Source organism: Sylvia atricapilla, chromosome 1, assembly GCF_009819655.1.
Source record: "Sylvia atricapilla isolate bSylAtr1 chromosome 1, bSylAtr1.pri, whole genome shotgun sequence".
Lineage (NCBI taxonomy): Eukaryota > Metazoa > Chordata > Aves > Passeriformes > Sylviidae > Sylvia > Sylvia atricapilla.
The window spans coordinates 133,924,451-133,941,621 of NC_089140.1; the positions used below are offsets into that span (position 1 = coordinate 133,924,451).

The 17,171-nt window shown below is 35.1% G+C and overlaps 1 protein-coding gene and 1 long non-coding RNA gene across 2 annotated transcripts in view; both read left to right on the top strand.

Moving 5' to 3' along the window:
* The window catches only part of ZFPM2 (zinc finger protein, FOG family member 2), a 306,980-nt gene that overhangs the window by 117,428 nt on the left and 172,381 nt on the right, over positions 1 to 17,171 (top strand). The window lies entirely within an intron of this gene.
* On the top strand, positions 11,321 to 12,664 carry LOC136371036 (uncharacterized). Its single transcript, XR_010745268.1, has 2 exons — positions 11,321 to 11,632; positions 11,745 to 12,664. It is a non-coding gene; the product is annotated as an uncharacterized lncRNA (long non-coding RNA).

The following is a 17,171-nucleotide window of genomic DNA, read 5'->3' on the forward strand; positions in this document are numbered from 1 at the left end:
ATTTAATTTCAGTAGGTATGTGCTTTCCCCTAACATTTATTTCAGCTGAACGAGTTTACAGTACTATAAAAGAGAATTCTATTTCAATTTATAGAGAAATTTTTATATTTTATTTTTATCCATCTAATGATATTTGAGAAATAAATAGAAATAATAAACAAAACCAAGAAAAAGATAAAAAAAGAAGCTCAGAAAAACATGAATTTCATCTAGAAGATGAAAATAAAAATTAAAAAAATCAATTCCACAGAAAACAGGCTTTTTTCCCCTCCTTCTTTTTATCTTTTTCACAAAGTAGACCGTTGGAAATTGAAAATAATGTAATATAAATCAAAATGGTCATTAAACTGGTTTTGAATTCTTTTAACAATAATTCTAACTGGTACTTCCAGTATAAACTCAAGGTCTGAACAGAGTGTGGAAGAGAAGCCTGAAGAACCTGAATATGCATAGTGTATTCTGAGGTAGGTACTCCACATAGAGCTGTTGGATAAAACCATCCTTTGCCATTTAGGAGAAGGAATTGCTGGCACCATATTGGAGGGGAGGAGCTGGATGACTCAGAGAGGTGAATGGCCTTTTGTTGGTCATTGTGTTGGAGGTTACACCACAGAAAAGGGGATACTATTTCTCTGAGTGTTTTTGAGGCTATTCTTCATGGATAATTTAAATTGCTGGTTTTGTAGTGCTATATTGAACGTACTTATTTCTTTTGAGTAACGGTTCAGACTCAAATGCATTCTTAGTTACTGTCAACGGGAAGACCTCTGATCAGTTGGCTCAGTGTAGTAGATTTTGTTAATAAGTAAGTATTTATAGTAAGTATGTTGAAAATATCAACAAGAAAGAACGATAGACCTGGCTAACATGAAAGCTCTTTAAAAACACATAAATGGTGAATTAAAATTTTCATCAGATGGAACTAACTTCCCATATAAAATATTTTCCAAGGCTTTTTCTTTGAATCTCTGTCGCTACTGATATTTATGGTTTCACTAAAATGTTCAGGTAGAGAAATACCTGCCCTCATAAATCATTTGCAGATAATACTGGTTCAGACGCTCTCTGTCCAAATTGATAATGGATATCTGATTCAAAAGAAATGTCTTGTTTCTCAAAAGTTCTGTGGAGGATGCTGGAAGATGGTAAAGTGAAAAAAAAAAATTAAAAAAAACCCAAAAAAACAAACCAAAAAACACACCAAAAACCCAGACAGCAAAAAAAGGCAAAAACCAAAAAGAACCTGAAAGAAACCAAACCAAAGAAAAACCAAAAAACCCTGACAACCAAAGCAACCCTAATCTTAACCCTATTTTTAATTCCAGCTTCGATTTTATCTGTTAGGCTAGTTGGCAGCAGAGTGAACTACATTAGGATTTTTTCATTTGTGATTTTATAATTTATATCGCTTTCAGAAAGCTGAACTCTTGTCTTGTGTTTATATTGGCATATTTTTGATAAATTGAGGAATAAAAATGTACTGTAAATAATATAATAAAAAAGAATAATATAATAAAGAAGCCCAAACGCCCAATTTGGAATAGCATGGATTCTTCCCAATGCACTGTTTTCCTGTTAAAAATTGAAAATGCATCTGTTTTCTTTTTTTTTCTTTCTTTAATGTGCATATTGTTTTAAATGTAACCTACTAAACTGTTTAGAGTTTAGGGGGAAATTTTTGGGGATTGTTTTTCTCTGATGTGTTTACTCTTGCTGATGTCTCTCTTGCTTCTGTACTTGTACTCTTATCCTTTGACTTGATTAATGTAGGATCAGAGATTGAAAAAATGCAAATGCTTAATTATCACAGAAGAGATTGAGTGTTGAGGAATTTTTACCATACCTTACTCATATTCCTGTTTTGGAAGAGGTATGGGCAGTGAGGTTTGGAAGAGGTTTGAACTTCTTGGGATTTGTTTTACTGCTTTATTTGCCATTAATTTGGTTTCCAATGTGACACCCATAACTTTTGAAGAAGCAGTGGGGCAGGGCCATTCAAAGGAAATGAGTAGCACCTCAATCCAGGGAATGAGGGAAGAAAGATGTTAGGAAGGAGGAGTGGAAGAAGCGTTGCTTGAACTGCACGTTTTGCCTCTGTGGCACAGGTTGACCCTGATGGACAGCAGTTATTCAGTAAATTCTTAGGACAGCCAAGGACAAGTCTAGAATGTGGCCTGATAGCTTTAAAGTCTTGGTATTTTTGAATTCATTATACAGTCTGTATGTTAAAATTAGAGTTTAACTTCTGTTGTGATTTAGATACAATGCTTATGTATTTTGCTTATTTTGTCCTCCAGAGCCCCAAATCTCTATAGTTTTACACATTGCTCATGCATAACAAATTGAAACTATGTGTGTTAATTTTCTGGAAACGAGTCAGGCACTAAAATGATGCAGATTCCTTTGTGTTCTTATAACAACAAAACTGGTATGAGCAGAGATGAAAAAGTAGGTGGAGCTGGCCTTGAATGAGGTGCTCTAAATCCAAACAAGCTGTATGAAATAGCATTGTCACAAAGGAAAATTGAAAAATACAGCAAAAGCAACTTCAGGCTTCAGAAGTGTTTCTGTTGCAGGTATAATTGTTGCTGTGCAGTCCAAAGCTTTTGAGTGCCACAGGTCTTCTCGTGGAGGTACTTTGGAACATTGTCAAAAATTTTTGTGTCTCATAGGTATCTGTGTCCCAAAACATCCTTGTCACAGAGACTTTTAAAACTTTTCATTGGTTGGTATTTAAGGATTGACTCACAGATATCAGCCCTTTCTTTCACAGCAAGGACCACAGCAAAGCGAGATTTTAAGATGATGTAAAGCAGCATAACACCATCCTTCTGCCTTTACTTTGATCTAGCAGTAACTATGATTTGTACCAGTTGATGATTTAATTCTGTACTCGCAAAAATATTGCTTAATTGTAAACTTGTTGAACTGCAAATCAGTGGTATAGGGGCAAACAGAACATGACACCAATCATATCCTGCTGTCTTGAATATTGAAGGGCAATAACAAGAGAAATTACTGTATGTGTTTCCTAGCAGCATTTTATGTCTGAGTAATTCTGTTTACCTCTCTGGACTTTTGATTTGTATGGGGGAAAATGAGAAGGCCAGTTTTGTCCCTGGTGAAGTTGCAGCATTTTGAGGGAGTTAAAATGCTGTCGTTTTTTCCCCATACTTGTGCTATTTTATAATTTAGGCATATTCCCCTAATATAAAATAATTAACTTTTATCAGATTATCTACGCAGTACAAGAAAAGTTACTTTTTTCAGGGATTAAATTTATAGTTGTGTCAATGATGGCTGAGGGCTCTTACCATTTGTTTAGGTGAATGAATAACAATTGGAATGTCAATTTATAAAATAGTATCTCCTTTCCTTCCTGAAAGATGAAAAAGTAATTTCTTTGATGACAGTCTTGGCAAGCTCTTTCCATTTAAGGTATCTTCCAGGTTTTTAGGTGTCATTTTTCACCTTAATGTTTGTTTGTTTTTCATAATAGAAATAGTTTCACCAAGTAATATTAGAAACTTTCTGAAATTATAGGGTGCTATCTTCTTCAACTATCTTTGCAATTATGATACGGAAATATTGTATCAGCAACTTTCTAAACATAGTATGCAGTGGTGACACGAGTTAATTGAACAGTTAGGAGATAATGCTGTATCATTGACAGGATTTACTATGTAATTACCATTGTTTCCAGTGGAGTTATCATGTAGCTACCACCTAATATCATATGTTATTTTGTGATAGCTGTGAAATTTACTTATCATCCTGTTTTGAGAGAGTCTGTTGGTCTTAGACCAACCCTTCTCCACCAAAGTTAAATATAAGAGCTGTGTAATAGAGTGACCTGCCCACCAGCTTTGGAGTGTGACAATTAAATCATAGGTCCTACAGTAAAGCTTTGAAAGAATATATTGTTAAATTCATTCAGAGTCCTGAATGGCCTAACTTCTAAATAGTTTTTCTTGCTGCAAGCATCTGTCAGTTTGAATGACTCTGGCAGTGTTTCTACAACATAAGAAGAAATGCTATGTAATTCAGCAAAACATATCAAATGTCTTGCTTTAAACATTAATATTTTAAAACTTTTTTGTGCTGTGGGGAAAGAAAATGTTTATATTTAATAGCTTACTATATCCACCTTACTATTTTTTTCTTAAATTTCATAATTTAGTTATGATCTGAGATTTTGCATTCATTAACAGGCAGTGATGTGGTTGAAATTTCATCTCAATGATTTTTGGAAGCTTCCAAAACAATGGGAAAGTCATCCAAAACTTGAAGAACCATGGCTGTCCTTGTTAATTTAATTAGAAAATAACAAGAAATAAGAAAATAAAAGTAAGCATTCTGTTTAACTTTAATTTAGCATTTTATTTGCTATTTTTGTGACAGTCTCTCTCCAGATGAAAACTTTGATAACTTTCTAAAATCTAAGTTTCTAAATTCTAATCTTTTCTAAAAACCAAAATCTATGGTTTTTCTTCTCACTTCTTACATTGCAACTGAAACTTAAGGTGCCAATTAATTCAAGTTCTGTTGTCTCCTCCAGTATTTTGATAAGTATTTACATAAACTTTTATGCCATGTTTGTGCATCTAAAAACTATCTTGAAGCTGTCATTTTTATTATAATTAGGCTTGTCTCAAGGTTTTAATTATTTTTTGTTAGAATTACATGTGCTGCATTTCAATGTAAATTATTAACTTTTCATTTTATTTTCCTTTTGGAATTTTTCTTGTTCACATTATATGTCTTTTTCCTCATTGACTCAGCAAATGCACTAACCTTAACAGTAAAAACAAACCATTTGAGCTGTTAAACACATTGTATGTAGGAGAAGCAGAGTAACCTGAGGGCTCCGGTGAATTCATCTGTCATTTCTGTAAGGAAGCTTTTTGTTTGTTTTCATGAAATAATTTAAATTGACTGCTTATGTCTGAGTCTAACTTTCATACGTCAGGAGAAAAAAAAAAACTATATAAAAATAGTAATGAAGGGGTTCTTGAGAATACTGCACCCTGATATTTTCTCTGTTATCATAACTTAGTTTCATGTACATTTAATTCTACTAAAGGAGACATTTAGTTCTACTGAAGAGAACTTGGTTAAACTAATTACCACCAGATTTTGACTACAAATATTTTCTCTCTTAGTCACCGTAAAATAAAAGGATACCTTTTTTTATTTTCTTTTAGATATATCAGTATGGAAGTGGTGTGGAATCTTGTCTATGTCTGTAAATACTACTGGAAATTCCCTTTACTGAGTACCCTCTAGTACACTGCCCTGGTGCTCATTCACAATTGTCTGCTGGAGCATAGGTTTGGTGAATGAGCATAAGTTTGCCAAATGACCAGTAAATCAGCTGAAAATTTTGTAGAAGGTTAATATTAACAACAACAAAAAAAACCCCCTAAAAAACCAAAAGAAACAGAAACCTACAAAACAGAACAAACCAAAAAAAAAACCCCACCAAAACAAACCCATAAAAAACAAAACAAAAAAAACCCCAAAAAACCAACAACAAAAAACCAAAAAAAATACCCCAAAGCCAAACCAAAACCAGGAACAAGGATACATGGGCGAGAGTACTAATCATCAGGAGAGAGTTACTGGCACTCTGTAGCAGGTAAGGGAAAAATATTTTAGCACTCCCACGCTAACCTTTACTTTCTGGGTATATTAGGTAAGAAAAAGCTTTGAGGAGACTGTGGTGCTTTTCTTCCAAAGCGCAGGATTTTCTCTTCACATCAGTTTTAGATGGTATCTGTGATCAAAGGGACATACACTGTTCATATGCTTCCTCTGTACTTCAGAACGAGGGGTGACCTGGAGGGTATATAAGTGCCCTTGTGTGGTTGCCTGGAAACTTTGGCCCACACAAGTGTCAACTTTCTTTCATGGTTATAAAGGAAGACTGAGCCTCACAGAGAGCTTTAGTCTTGGAGAAAAAAGGTCCTTGTGTGTTTTAAAACAAGTGTCTCACCAGGAGATAATGGTAGAGCAGTGGGTTATAAATGATGTATTTTGTTCACTTCGCCTTGATAATGGCACAAGGGAAAAAAAGTTCATCTCTCTCTTATCAAAATACTGTGACATTTCTCCTTCAACTGTAAAATTTCCTATCACATTGCTCTGCTGCAACAGCAACTAAATTTACTCAATTGTAGAGACTACATAACCTCTCATCAAAAGGTGTCTTTTTTATTTCTTCTTTTTACCATACTTATACTTCATGAGAAAGCAGCAAGGTTGCTGAAATCACTTTTTACAGTGAAGCAAATTTGCTCTTAAGAAGCTTATACATTAGCTACTAACTGCTATGCAATACTGGGCAGGCTCGTCTTCTATCTTGGCCAAAGACAGCACGACACTTTCTGTTGCCGTATCTTTTTATGCTGATCACACTTGTTCTTAAAGATATATTTTAAATGCAGCAAATTGAAAATGAAGGTGACTAATAGATGAAGACCAAAAGCGCTGCAAAACAGTTGCACTTCTCTTGAGTGATAACCTACTTCCAGTTAGTACGGACTGCTGTTTGAGACAAGAGATGACATTTTTTGTTCCTCCAAACAAATATCTTTATGTAGCAGTTCCAGTTTTTAAAAGTGCAGGTCTGTGTGTTCTACTCCTCTGAAGTTTTGGTTTGCCATATGCCCAAGGTAGGCTCTGAAACTGCACATCTCTGTGCTTTGTAAGGGTGCTGTTCCATTTCCCCTGCTGGGAATGGCCCTGCTAAAACAGCTGTGCTGTTTGGGGAGTGTTTCCTAATTCCTGCTCAAATACAGCTGAAGTAAATAGGAAGTGATATCAGTGGGTTTTGGATAAGTTATGTCTTTGTCTTATACAGAGGAGCAATATGGTACTATGTGTGGTAGGCTGTATTTCATCTGCAGAAGTTGGAGTACAATCACTTATAAAACTATGGAAAACTTCCACAGGAGACTTTTCTGTTTCTGTGGCTGTAGTGGCAGACATCATAAAATAAAGTGTGTAAAAATTGTATCCAAAATACATGTCCATTTACATTTTGACAGATGTTAGTATAATGATATTAAAAAATCAGTAGTGAAATATGCAGGTTTGTGAACCAGATTGCCATAGTGGAAGTTCAGCTGTGCAGCTTTCACTCAATATTTTGCCCACATCCATTTTTAACATGGATATATCGAAGAATATTACAGAGCTGCAGTATATTGCTATGAATGACCAAAATATTAGCAAAAGTGAATATTAATGCTAAAGTGCTGAGGTAAATCTCAAAATGGAAACACATCTAACAGAAAATAAAGTTTAGTGTGCATGTGGAGGGTCGCCTTGAGTCAAGACAGCAGGCAGAAGGATACTTTGCTTCTTCAAACAGAGCAAATACTGAAGAACAGCTAAAATGCTAATAAAATGATTGACTCCTTACAATGGATCCTGCTTAGAGTTACAATGTTCTTAGAATTAATCTCCAGAGACATCTAGAGGATATGTGACATTCCCTGCAGGACTTGGGGGTGACTTCTTCAACAACAGACTTCTAATAATGCATAAAAAGCCCACACATTAATAATGTGCACCTACCCCAATACCAAACGATGATGGGGATAAAATCCTGTGTATGTGTAACTGTCTTCTGTGCCTGGCATGCAAATACTGTGTTTCAACCAATTATGAATTCTCTTATATTTCAGAGAAGTGTTTACTACTAACTGGATCATCATTTGGAAAAAATTAAAATTGGCGTAATACAGGAATATGAATGTTTTATTATATAGATGATGACTGGTTGTGAATTTGGGGATAAGTGAAACTTCATTTGATGTTACATCTTTTTCATACTCGCATGGTAATCTATTGGAAGATATATTGTCTTTAGTCATAGTCTTTTGAAACACAAGCTCATGGGTGGACTGTTTCTGAGATGCATGACATTATTTTCATATTATTATTTTCATTACTTTCAAGAGAAGACACAACCATCTGTTGCTATTTAGAAACTGCAAAGGATATTTATATAAAAACTGCACTTTTATTAACACTGTGACTCAAGAAAAGGTCTTGGTTCAAAATTGGATGTCGAAACAGTGAGATTACATAGTAATTGAATTTTTATTTGCATTGGAATGGTCAGTGAAAACATTCAGTTGTACCCAAGAAATCCCCATCTCTTTGCACAAGCAGTCTTTGTTTCAAAGGACAAGGGCCAGTGGGGCCCTGTGTTCTCACATTAATCAAGCAATGTATGGTTTATATATTAACCTATAAACGTGTGCTGAGATCAGCTGGGAATTTTGTACACATGGCATCATGCTAAGTTAAAATATATAACAAAGACAAGAGGCTGGCCTTAATTGTACTGGTTTAGTGACAGTGTTACAATATAACACAAAAATCTACATGTCATTTTTACCTTGAAAATAATTTTTAAAAGTCTTGAAATTAATTTAAATTTACTGCAAATCGGGCAAAGTGACTTAGATACTACAGTTTCAAAATTTGATGGCCATCTCCAGGCTAGGTAGTGTGAGGTTCTGGGAAATGAGGCAGGAATCCAAAAGAATCACATTCTGGAAGAGTAAAAATGTGAGTCCAAAATGCAAAAAGCATTCATTGTGCTTTCTGAAGGCTTGATGTGAACAGCAAATGTAAAAGCTGTAGCATGAAAATCCAGAGACAGAGGTAGGTGTAACAGCCCCATACTCTTACTGTGGTACATTTCCTGATTAAAAAGGTTTCTTGAGGATATTTTACCAGAATGTTACAGAAATAGGGACTAAATTTAACTAACTCTCACACTTGTGGCAATTCAGTGGCCTTAAACATGGTTTGAGGCTTTGGCAGACAACCCAAAATTTGTAATACAATAGAGAGGATATCAGAATAACATTGGCTTAGCATACTAGTGCACAGCTAAATGAGAAGTGGAAAGCAGATGTCACCAAGAGGTGAAAGGTACTTTCGCACCTTTGCTTGAACAGATTGGCCTACACAGAGTAGATATATTTGATCAGTAATTTTGCTTGATTGTGTTTGGTGATGTTATTTATTTCGTGTGCTTGAGATACAAAAAAAGAGTGATCTGTGAGACTGACTGACCTGGATCTGGTCAGTCTACCACATATTCTTACCAGGATAGCTGGGAACAATATCCATTCAGAAGTGTAAGCTTTAGGGATCTTTATACTAATCTTTTGAAGAGACTCCTCACTTGTTTTGGGGGGGCGTCCAACAAAAGATAGCAACTTAAAACTAGAATTTGCTTTACTGTTTGTCCCAAGAATATGAAAAATATAAGCTCTTTATGAGAAATGTTTCTCATGAAGGTTTTGAATGGCTTCTTTGCAGTGTTTTACAAAAATTATTTGGTTTAGTGCTTAAATTATTTGTTTTCAGTAGTCTGTAAAAAGTGTACAATGGCTACAGACTGTATACAAAGGACACTTTTATGATGAAGAGATGAAAGGAAGGGAGAAGAAAAATCTTGTAAGTTTTTTTTTTTTTCCTGAGAGCACTATAAAATTAATGAGTTAATACGAAAAAATATAGATAATTAAGAAATACATATTATTAGGATGTTATTTAAAATCTTCAAATTTTAGTCAAATACGGTACAGAAAGTTTTGTCCTACAGATGCATCCAGTTTAAATGCTTGGATATGAGTGATGCCAGACAGTCAGAATGTGGTCTGGTGCTATGTTGTGTATATGCATAACATTCTCTAAATTACAGTTTATTAAAAGTGTTACTGACAAGCAAGTAACCAGCAAGTTGGGTGTTGCCAGAATTAAAAGACATCTGGAAGACTGGGATAAAGTGCATATGAATGAAAAAGTTGGAAGAAATTGCAAATGTCTTTGAGACAAAAGTCCTGCAAAGATAAATAGAAAGGATGACTGTAAAAGAGAAAGTGAACTTAAGAAAAACATAAAATAATCCACCTAGAGAACTTTGAAAGCATACATTGAGAAGTTAAACATGCATTTGTTATTTGATTTTGAGGTGATGTCGTGTTGTTTGTTGCTGCTTGAGCTAGATACAGTTTTATTAGAACTTTTTGATCTATTTGCTGTCAAGTGGTCATGATTGCTGAATTCCATTTTACCTACATATTACAGCATGAAATTATAATGCATTGGATGAAAGGAGCAAAAAATAAGATCAAAAAATGAATTATATGGGATTTTCATGCAGTATGTTGATGTACTGAATGCGAGGTCCATGGTACTGTTTGGGTAACTACAGTAACACTTAATTTTAGGGTTTTCTGTTATTGCAGAAACCGAGAGAAAGGTCTGAGGGAATGAGACTTAGATGAATGAGAAGGAAGAAGAAAACTAAAAGACCCTTGTGAAAAACGATTGATGCTCTCTATAGTGGGAATGAACTTTTTGTTTTGTTGTGTAAAGGAAAGTTTTGTCTTTGTAACGCTAAGGAAGTTTGATAACCAGAGGTGTGTTAGGTTGATAGAACACAAAACATTAGAAAAGGTAAAAAGATAAGGAATCACTGAAGGAAATGGAGGCAAACACAGCTTTTACTCTACTCCACCCACATGCTCCCAGGGACGAGGAGGGAAAAGGATACTGGGACCCCCAATAAGTTGCTCCTTTTTTTTCCCTCCTACACTTTTATGCATATGTAATACAAAATACAAATCTGAGGCGGGGTAAATAGGCCATATAACCCTTCTCCTCTCCACACTTCTGGCCCATCTTCTCCCAACTGTCTACCAAATAGATAAGCTAATTTACAACTTAATTATTTTCTCTAATTAATGTGTGCAACACAGGAGAACGAAAATCACTTAGTATAGAAAAATTATGGTTTGTTTGGGTATGTGAACGTGCTATTGTAGGTTAGCAAGTTCCAAACATTTAATTTCTGTCCATTAGTATGCTTTAAATTGTGAATTCAGAGGGATTTGACTCAGTCCTTTGACCACTGTTCATTTAGTCAGCCTCTGTATTCCCTTCTACAAGTTATAAGCCTCAAACCCATCACACATCTGCATTTAGTGCCTTTAGCAAAGAGATTTAAAGCCTCAAAAATATCATTATGTACAAGAGGCATGCAGGGTGGGTGAGATAAAAAAATTGGTAGCAACATTTCTCCATTGGTGAGCAAAGGCCAACACAGCAGTTTAAACCCCAGAGCCCTTGGGCAGAACCCTAGAAAATGTTCTGTTATTAGCAATGCCTTTTGGTAGGTGAATAAATGACCTCCTGAATGGTCTTGGTGTAACTGCTGTGTAAACATGGGTGAAAGGAGGGAAAGCAATCATACAAAAACCATGATGACTGGAATTTGTTGTCATTTCTTCTTTTAAAATATTTCTACACATTGACTGCTACGTTCTTGCATGGTAGAGTGAGTCACAGGAAATACATTATTGATTATGTTATGGTAAATCGTTTGCAGGTGAGAGATATTTTGTATTATTACTTGTGCAGAGTCCAACAGTCATGAGATAAAAGGCGGAATGGGAATTTCACTTGATGGAACACATCAGATACTCACTCTTCTGTTGTGGGCTGCCAGTAGTGCAGCAGAAATGCCAAAAGGAGAGGTATTAGGTAGAAAATTGCACAGGAACTGCAGCCTACATTTCTGGAACTGGACAACATGAATCAGGTAATCATTTGTCTAAATGTCTATGCACAGTGTCAGCATTGTGGATTGAATGCAGGTGATGTGGTCTTCTTACAAATGGGAAATCATCTTTTTTCATTCTTCTGTTTCACAGACCTGGTGCCAGAGAATAACCAAGCCTTCAAAAGCAGGTGTTGGAAGCTTTCAGGTATGTGGTGTCAAATGCCTGAATCACAATGCAATTGCTGTGACACTTCAAATGTTTGTGCTGTCTCTAAAATTCCCATCAGCTTTAACATTGCACTTCATTATAAATGGAGATTTTTGAAAATGATCTCTTCTACTCCTGCAAACATTTTACGATTCTCTTCTGTAAAAACAAAGCAAAGAACAGAAGAGTGGAACAAAGGGACAAGGACAACTATGGGTAGTTACTTTCATCTTATACATGCTTTGTATCATTAAAAAGGAGTATGATACAGCAACTGGAAGATTATGACTTCTCTTAGCTTCAAACAGATAGTGCCAGGAAAGTGAACAGGGACATGATATACTGAGTGTAGTTTATCATACTGTTTTTCCACCTATGAAGCCTGAAACAGTGAAATGTTTAGGTTGAAATACTGATCAAATTAGCTGTTTTCTAGAGGGTGACTTTCAGATGGTGTGGAATGGAGTAAGAATGTAAGAGCTGTTAAGCTGTCAGTAGCTTTTAAGCTGTTGGAATCCTGAACTCCTGGAGAAAATGAAAACGAACCAACCACTTTTTCTGCACAAAAGCCACAAGCATTTTCATCCAAAAAAATTTATTTAAAAAGCTACAATAGTATCCTGATTTGGACAAACATTTTGTAGCTATGAAGTAATTTCAGTGATCTGAAAATCAAAATATAGTTTCAAAAATTTTATTTTTGTAAAGTTGAAATATTCTAGTGCAGTGAATTTTTATATGTGTTTGAAGTTGCCATTCATTTCCTCTGTGTTCTTTTTTCCAGAGTCCACAACTTATCATCCTAACATATTCCAGAGAAAATCACTGCAGAGTTGCACATTTGTCATGGCTTGCTTTTTTTTTAAGAACAACAGTAACTATAAAAACTTGCTTTTGCATATTCAAAAAACGCCTTTGAAAACGTTCGTGCAAAGAAGGAAGCAACTGCAGAGTCATTTCAGATGCTTCAGTTTTCTGTGGAAATGCATAAATGCTGAGAGGGGGCTGAACTGGTGATGGGGTGAACATTCTTTAGAATGTACAGGACAAAATTACACTGAGCCATCATGTTGAACATGCAGGGCCTAGCTGCAGAAACCTGCTGAAGTCAATTAAAATCTTGATATTCATTTTCATAGGTTTCAGATTAACCTCATCCTTATTTTTGGAATTATGATGGATTTATTTTATCCTTAGGCTTACATGCTTCTGTCTTCACACTTATTGTTAAGTCTTCCAATAATGCTGTTTTTAATTTGACATTCTAGTTCTGTTCCTCCCTGTAAGAAATATGTGTATAACACAAATAAAAGCCAGGAAATGGTTACCTGAAGATGATGTTCTAAAGAAGAAATAATCACCTGAAGAAATGCTCTAAAATACTGTGGTTTGTCTGATGGAACTATGTTGCAGTTTGACTCTAAACTATTTAAATAAACATCCTTTATTAAATAAAAAGTGGTTGGTGTGATAGTCTGTAACCTTTTCCTTGAATCACCTATCCTTGTTGATCTTTTTTCTCTTCTGTCCAGTATTGCTGATAATCTTGAAAATTTCTGGATCTGCACTTCTGAATGTCAGACTCTTTTAGGATCTGTCTCTAAGAAAATATTAATTAGCCTTATCTATGGCACATCATTACACTGCATTATTTTATCCTTGTAATTCATTGGTATAGTTTTAAAAATAAATAAAATGTGACTAGATTCCAGCATTGGTGCAGCTGTGCCTGTAAAGTTAGATGGTCCTAAAAACTTGTGAAACTCATTTTTTTTGTGTTTCTCCATGAATCCACAGTGTAATGAAATGTATCAGTGTGAGGATAAATTATGGGTGTGGATTTTTTCATAATATGTCTGGCAGGATAGCTCTGAATCAAATGAATAAATCAAGACTGTTTTTAGCCCTCCAATTCTGTGGGCTTAGATGTCTGTGGCTGATGAAGAGCAGTGTGCCAGGAATCGGGATTCTCACTGTGCCATCTCCCAGTTGATGCTATCTGTATTCCTTGAACACTTAAAGGAAAATCACAATGAACCAATCACTCTTTTTCAAGCTCTGTCTGCACAGGTTGGTGTTAAAGTGCCAGGAAAACGTGTGCCAAAAGTACACCATAGTACAGTACTGTCAAACTTGGAGTGAGGACAGGTGTGTGAACAAAGCTTTAGGCAAAAGGGGAACCTTTATGTTAGCCTCTCCAGTTAGAATTCTTCCCATAAAGTCAGGAATGTGCACTGGCCAGCTGCCCTGGGGGATAATTTAGACAATTTGGAAGACCTAATTCAAAATATTTGAAGTAACATCACTGAGAATTGTTTGCTGCTAGCATTGCAGCATTGTTCTATGCAATAATCATCTGTTTAATCAGATTATGAAAGAAAACATTCACTGCCTGTGTACCCGTGTCCAGAGGAGTTTTTGTAACCCATTCTTGTGTGCATCTTTTCCGTCATTCAGATTGTCATGTTATTTTGTAACCATGGAGAAGCAGGGAGGGATGCCTGTTGGTCGAATTTAGATTTCTCCGGCTGAGTGCAAACCAATTTTTGAGAAAAATGAGAAAACATTTCTTAATGTAAATTGTACTGTCACTCCGTTATATCATCAGTGCAAAATGGATTTCTTTCCAGATCATCTGAACTGTATAATTAGCATATTGTTAAAGCATAGGTTTGGATGTACAATATTGTATACATTTTCAGTGACTAAAGATAAATGCAATTGCATTGAAGAAATTAATTATTGGTCAAATAATAAAAGTTATTTTTTTAAAACTGAGGTATCTTATAAAAACTTTACTATATTTTTTCTCTAAAAATTATTCTTCGCAATTTTTTAAAAATCTACTTGGTTTTGAGTAGGAATCTTTGATGGGAAGTGTAAATAACCACTTCTTCTAAAATGGTATAACCCTTCTGAATGGGATGAGCCATATTAGGATGAGGATAGGATTTCAAGTCTATCATTAGTTCCAGAAATACTGTGTGTGATTTTAGTGCTGTACTCCCTAGTGACTTATCAAACAATCTCTTTACCATCATTTTCTTGTATTTCTTTTATTTTCCTACTGTTTTGGTTTACAAAGGTAGGGATTAATTTGATGTAAGTCATCTGGCAATCACAGTGTGCTTTTTATTGCTATTTTATGATGATTTATATGCTTTAGACTTCAGAATTATCCATATGCTATATTGCCCAGTAACATTTAAAAAATACAATATGGTTGCTGAGTTTAATTCATTTATCTTGCCTGGGTATTTGGAGCATGTATAAAATGTAACTTCTCCATCATGTCATAAAAAGTTATTGCACTCCTAGGATCATGAATTCCAGAAACATGACAGACTAGACTGGCAAATATGGCCTTGTGTCTTCTGATGATGATCCAAATCCACCCACTTATCTTGATCTGCCTATATTGTTAACAACATGGGTTGTCATACAACAAATTTTTCATTTTAACTGTTCTTTATGTACAGTGCAGTACAGAATTTACTTTTTATTGCCTTTCGGAGGGAAGTATCATACCTCTCAGTGAAATAATGGTTTTGTCAGACACTGGTATCTTTATTGTGTAGTGCTTTTAAATTCTACACTATTTATACCAAGCTCTTGTGGTGTAGGACAGGTGAGATGTGATGCCTCTGTTTCTCCCTTAAAATACTTAAAGCTTTCTCGATACTGAGGTGTACTGTTGATAAGGTAGTTGTGCTGTAGCTTCAAACAGAATTATTTTGTTCTTCTAAGTACTCTATGAAGGTGCAAAATGTAAACAGCCACTGGAAAGGACAGACAAACCTCAAGCTTCTACTTGCAGTCTTCATGTTGATTTGCCTGCTTCTTCCTACCATAATTATACTCATTCAAAAGTGTAGACTATGATTTGCTGTTGCAGGTTTTTTTTTCACTTGTGCATGACAAGAAGGAACAGCAATTTTATTGCATATAGTGGTAGTGGTTAGTTGTCAGGAGTTGCTTAAATGGGTGTTCATGAAAAAAGTCAAAGAATGATGCATGATTATAAAACTCCTTGGATCCAAGAATGTAAAAACAGATGACACATTTTTCCTGAAATGGCACTAAAGAGTCAACTGCCACTCAACATTAAATTATTTTAATTGGTGTAAATATTTCTAGGAAGATGACAATAGATTAAAAAACGTGTTCTTTGTGTACTTCGGTAGGCAGGTAAGAAGGTAGTGAGTGGTTTGCTTTCTTGTGTAACCTGTAATATTTTGGAACAACTGAACTCAGCATTTCAAAGTGTTTGCTATTTTTCAAGTGTATCTAAGTGATTAAGTGCAATATATAAATAAATATTTTCTCACCTACCTATATTTGTTGTTGATTGTAATAATTTCAAGAGTGAAAGCATGCAATGTTTGTATTTAAATAAATTCCAAAATCAAATTAAAGCAAAGCCCTCAAACATCAATTACTATATTTGAAACCACTCTTTCTCTCTGGTTGTCTTTCCCTGTTATTCAGAGAGAACAGGGTCTGAGCTTTGTTTAACAGCTCCAAAAGGTGATATGGAGTATGTATCAGAAACATAATCAACCCCCACTTGCAAGCCTACTTGCCAGAGACAAAAAAGATGCAGAATATTTGAAAAGGGCATTCCTTTCAGAACTCCGAGATACATTATTGTTTTGCTGTGTGGACTGCAGTATCATGTAGAAGCTGTTGGTTTCTACTGACACAGATCCTTTTGTCCTAGGTACTATACTTTTTAGATAAATAAATATCTGTCTGTCTATCTATCTATCTACCTATCTATCATGTATAGCTGTGTATCTGTTTTGCATTTTTATATGTATGTCTACATATGCAAACACAGTTGCAGTCCTCACTCTGGATTGCATGCCGTTCAAAAAGACAGGTCAATAAAAGGTGGGAGAAAGAAATGATTATTACTTCCAGAGTTACAGAGAGATTAGGAGTGATACTGGATGTCCCATAGGAGGTAGGCTTAGATCCAATTTACCAAGTCCAAGATCTTTCAGAGATTATAACTAAAATGTTTGCTGCAAGACTGGCCTTCTCTGAAAGTCTGTGCCTCTTCTTTACTTGATAGTTTCTTGGAACTGTTATTATGATATGCATGAGAAAGTACTCACAAAGGCTTGAGCTACTTGTTTGTAGGAGTTTTTTCAGCACTGGCTTTTGAATATCTGTCTCTCATTTAAGAAAGTTTTTTTAATATATCCAGTATTTTTTATTGGTTGTCAAGAGGAGGGCACAGCGTAAGCATATAGAAAGTACCAAAACATATCATGGCTATATTCTGCATGGAAGTCCTTTTTAAGCTGTGTGGGTTTATTTATAGATATATTCTCACATATGGGTAAGTCAGGGTGCTAATGTTAC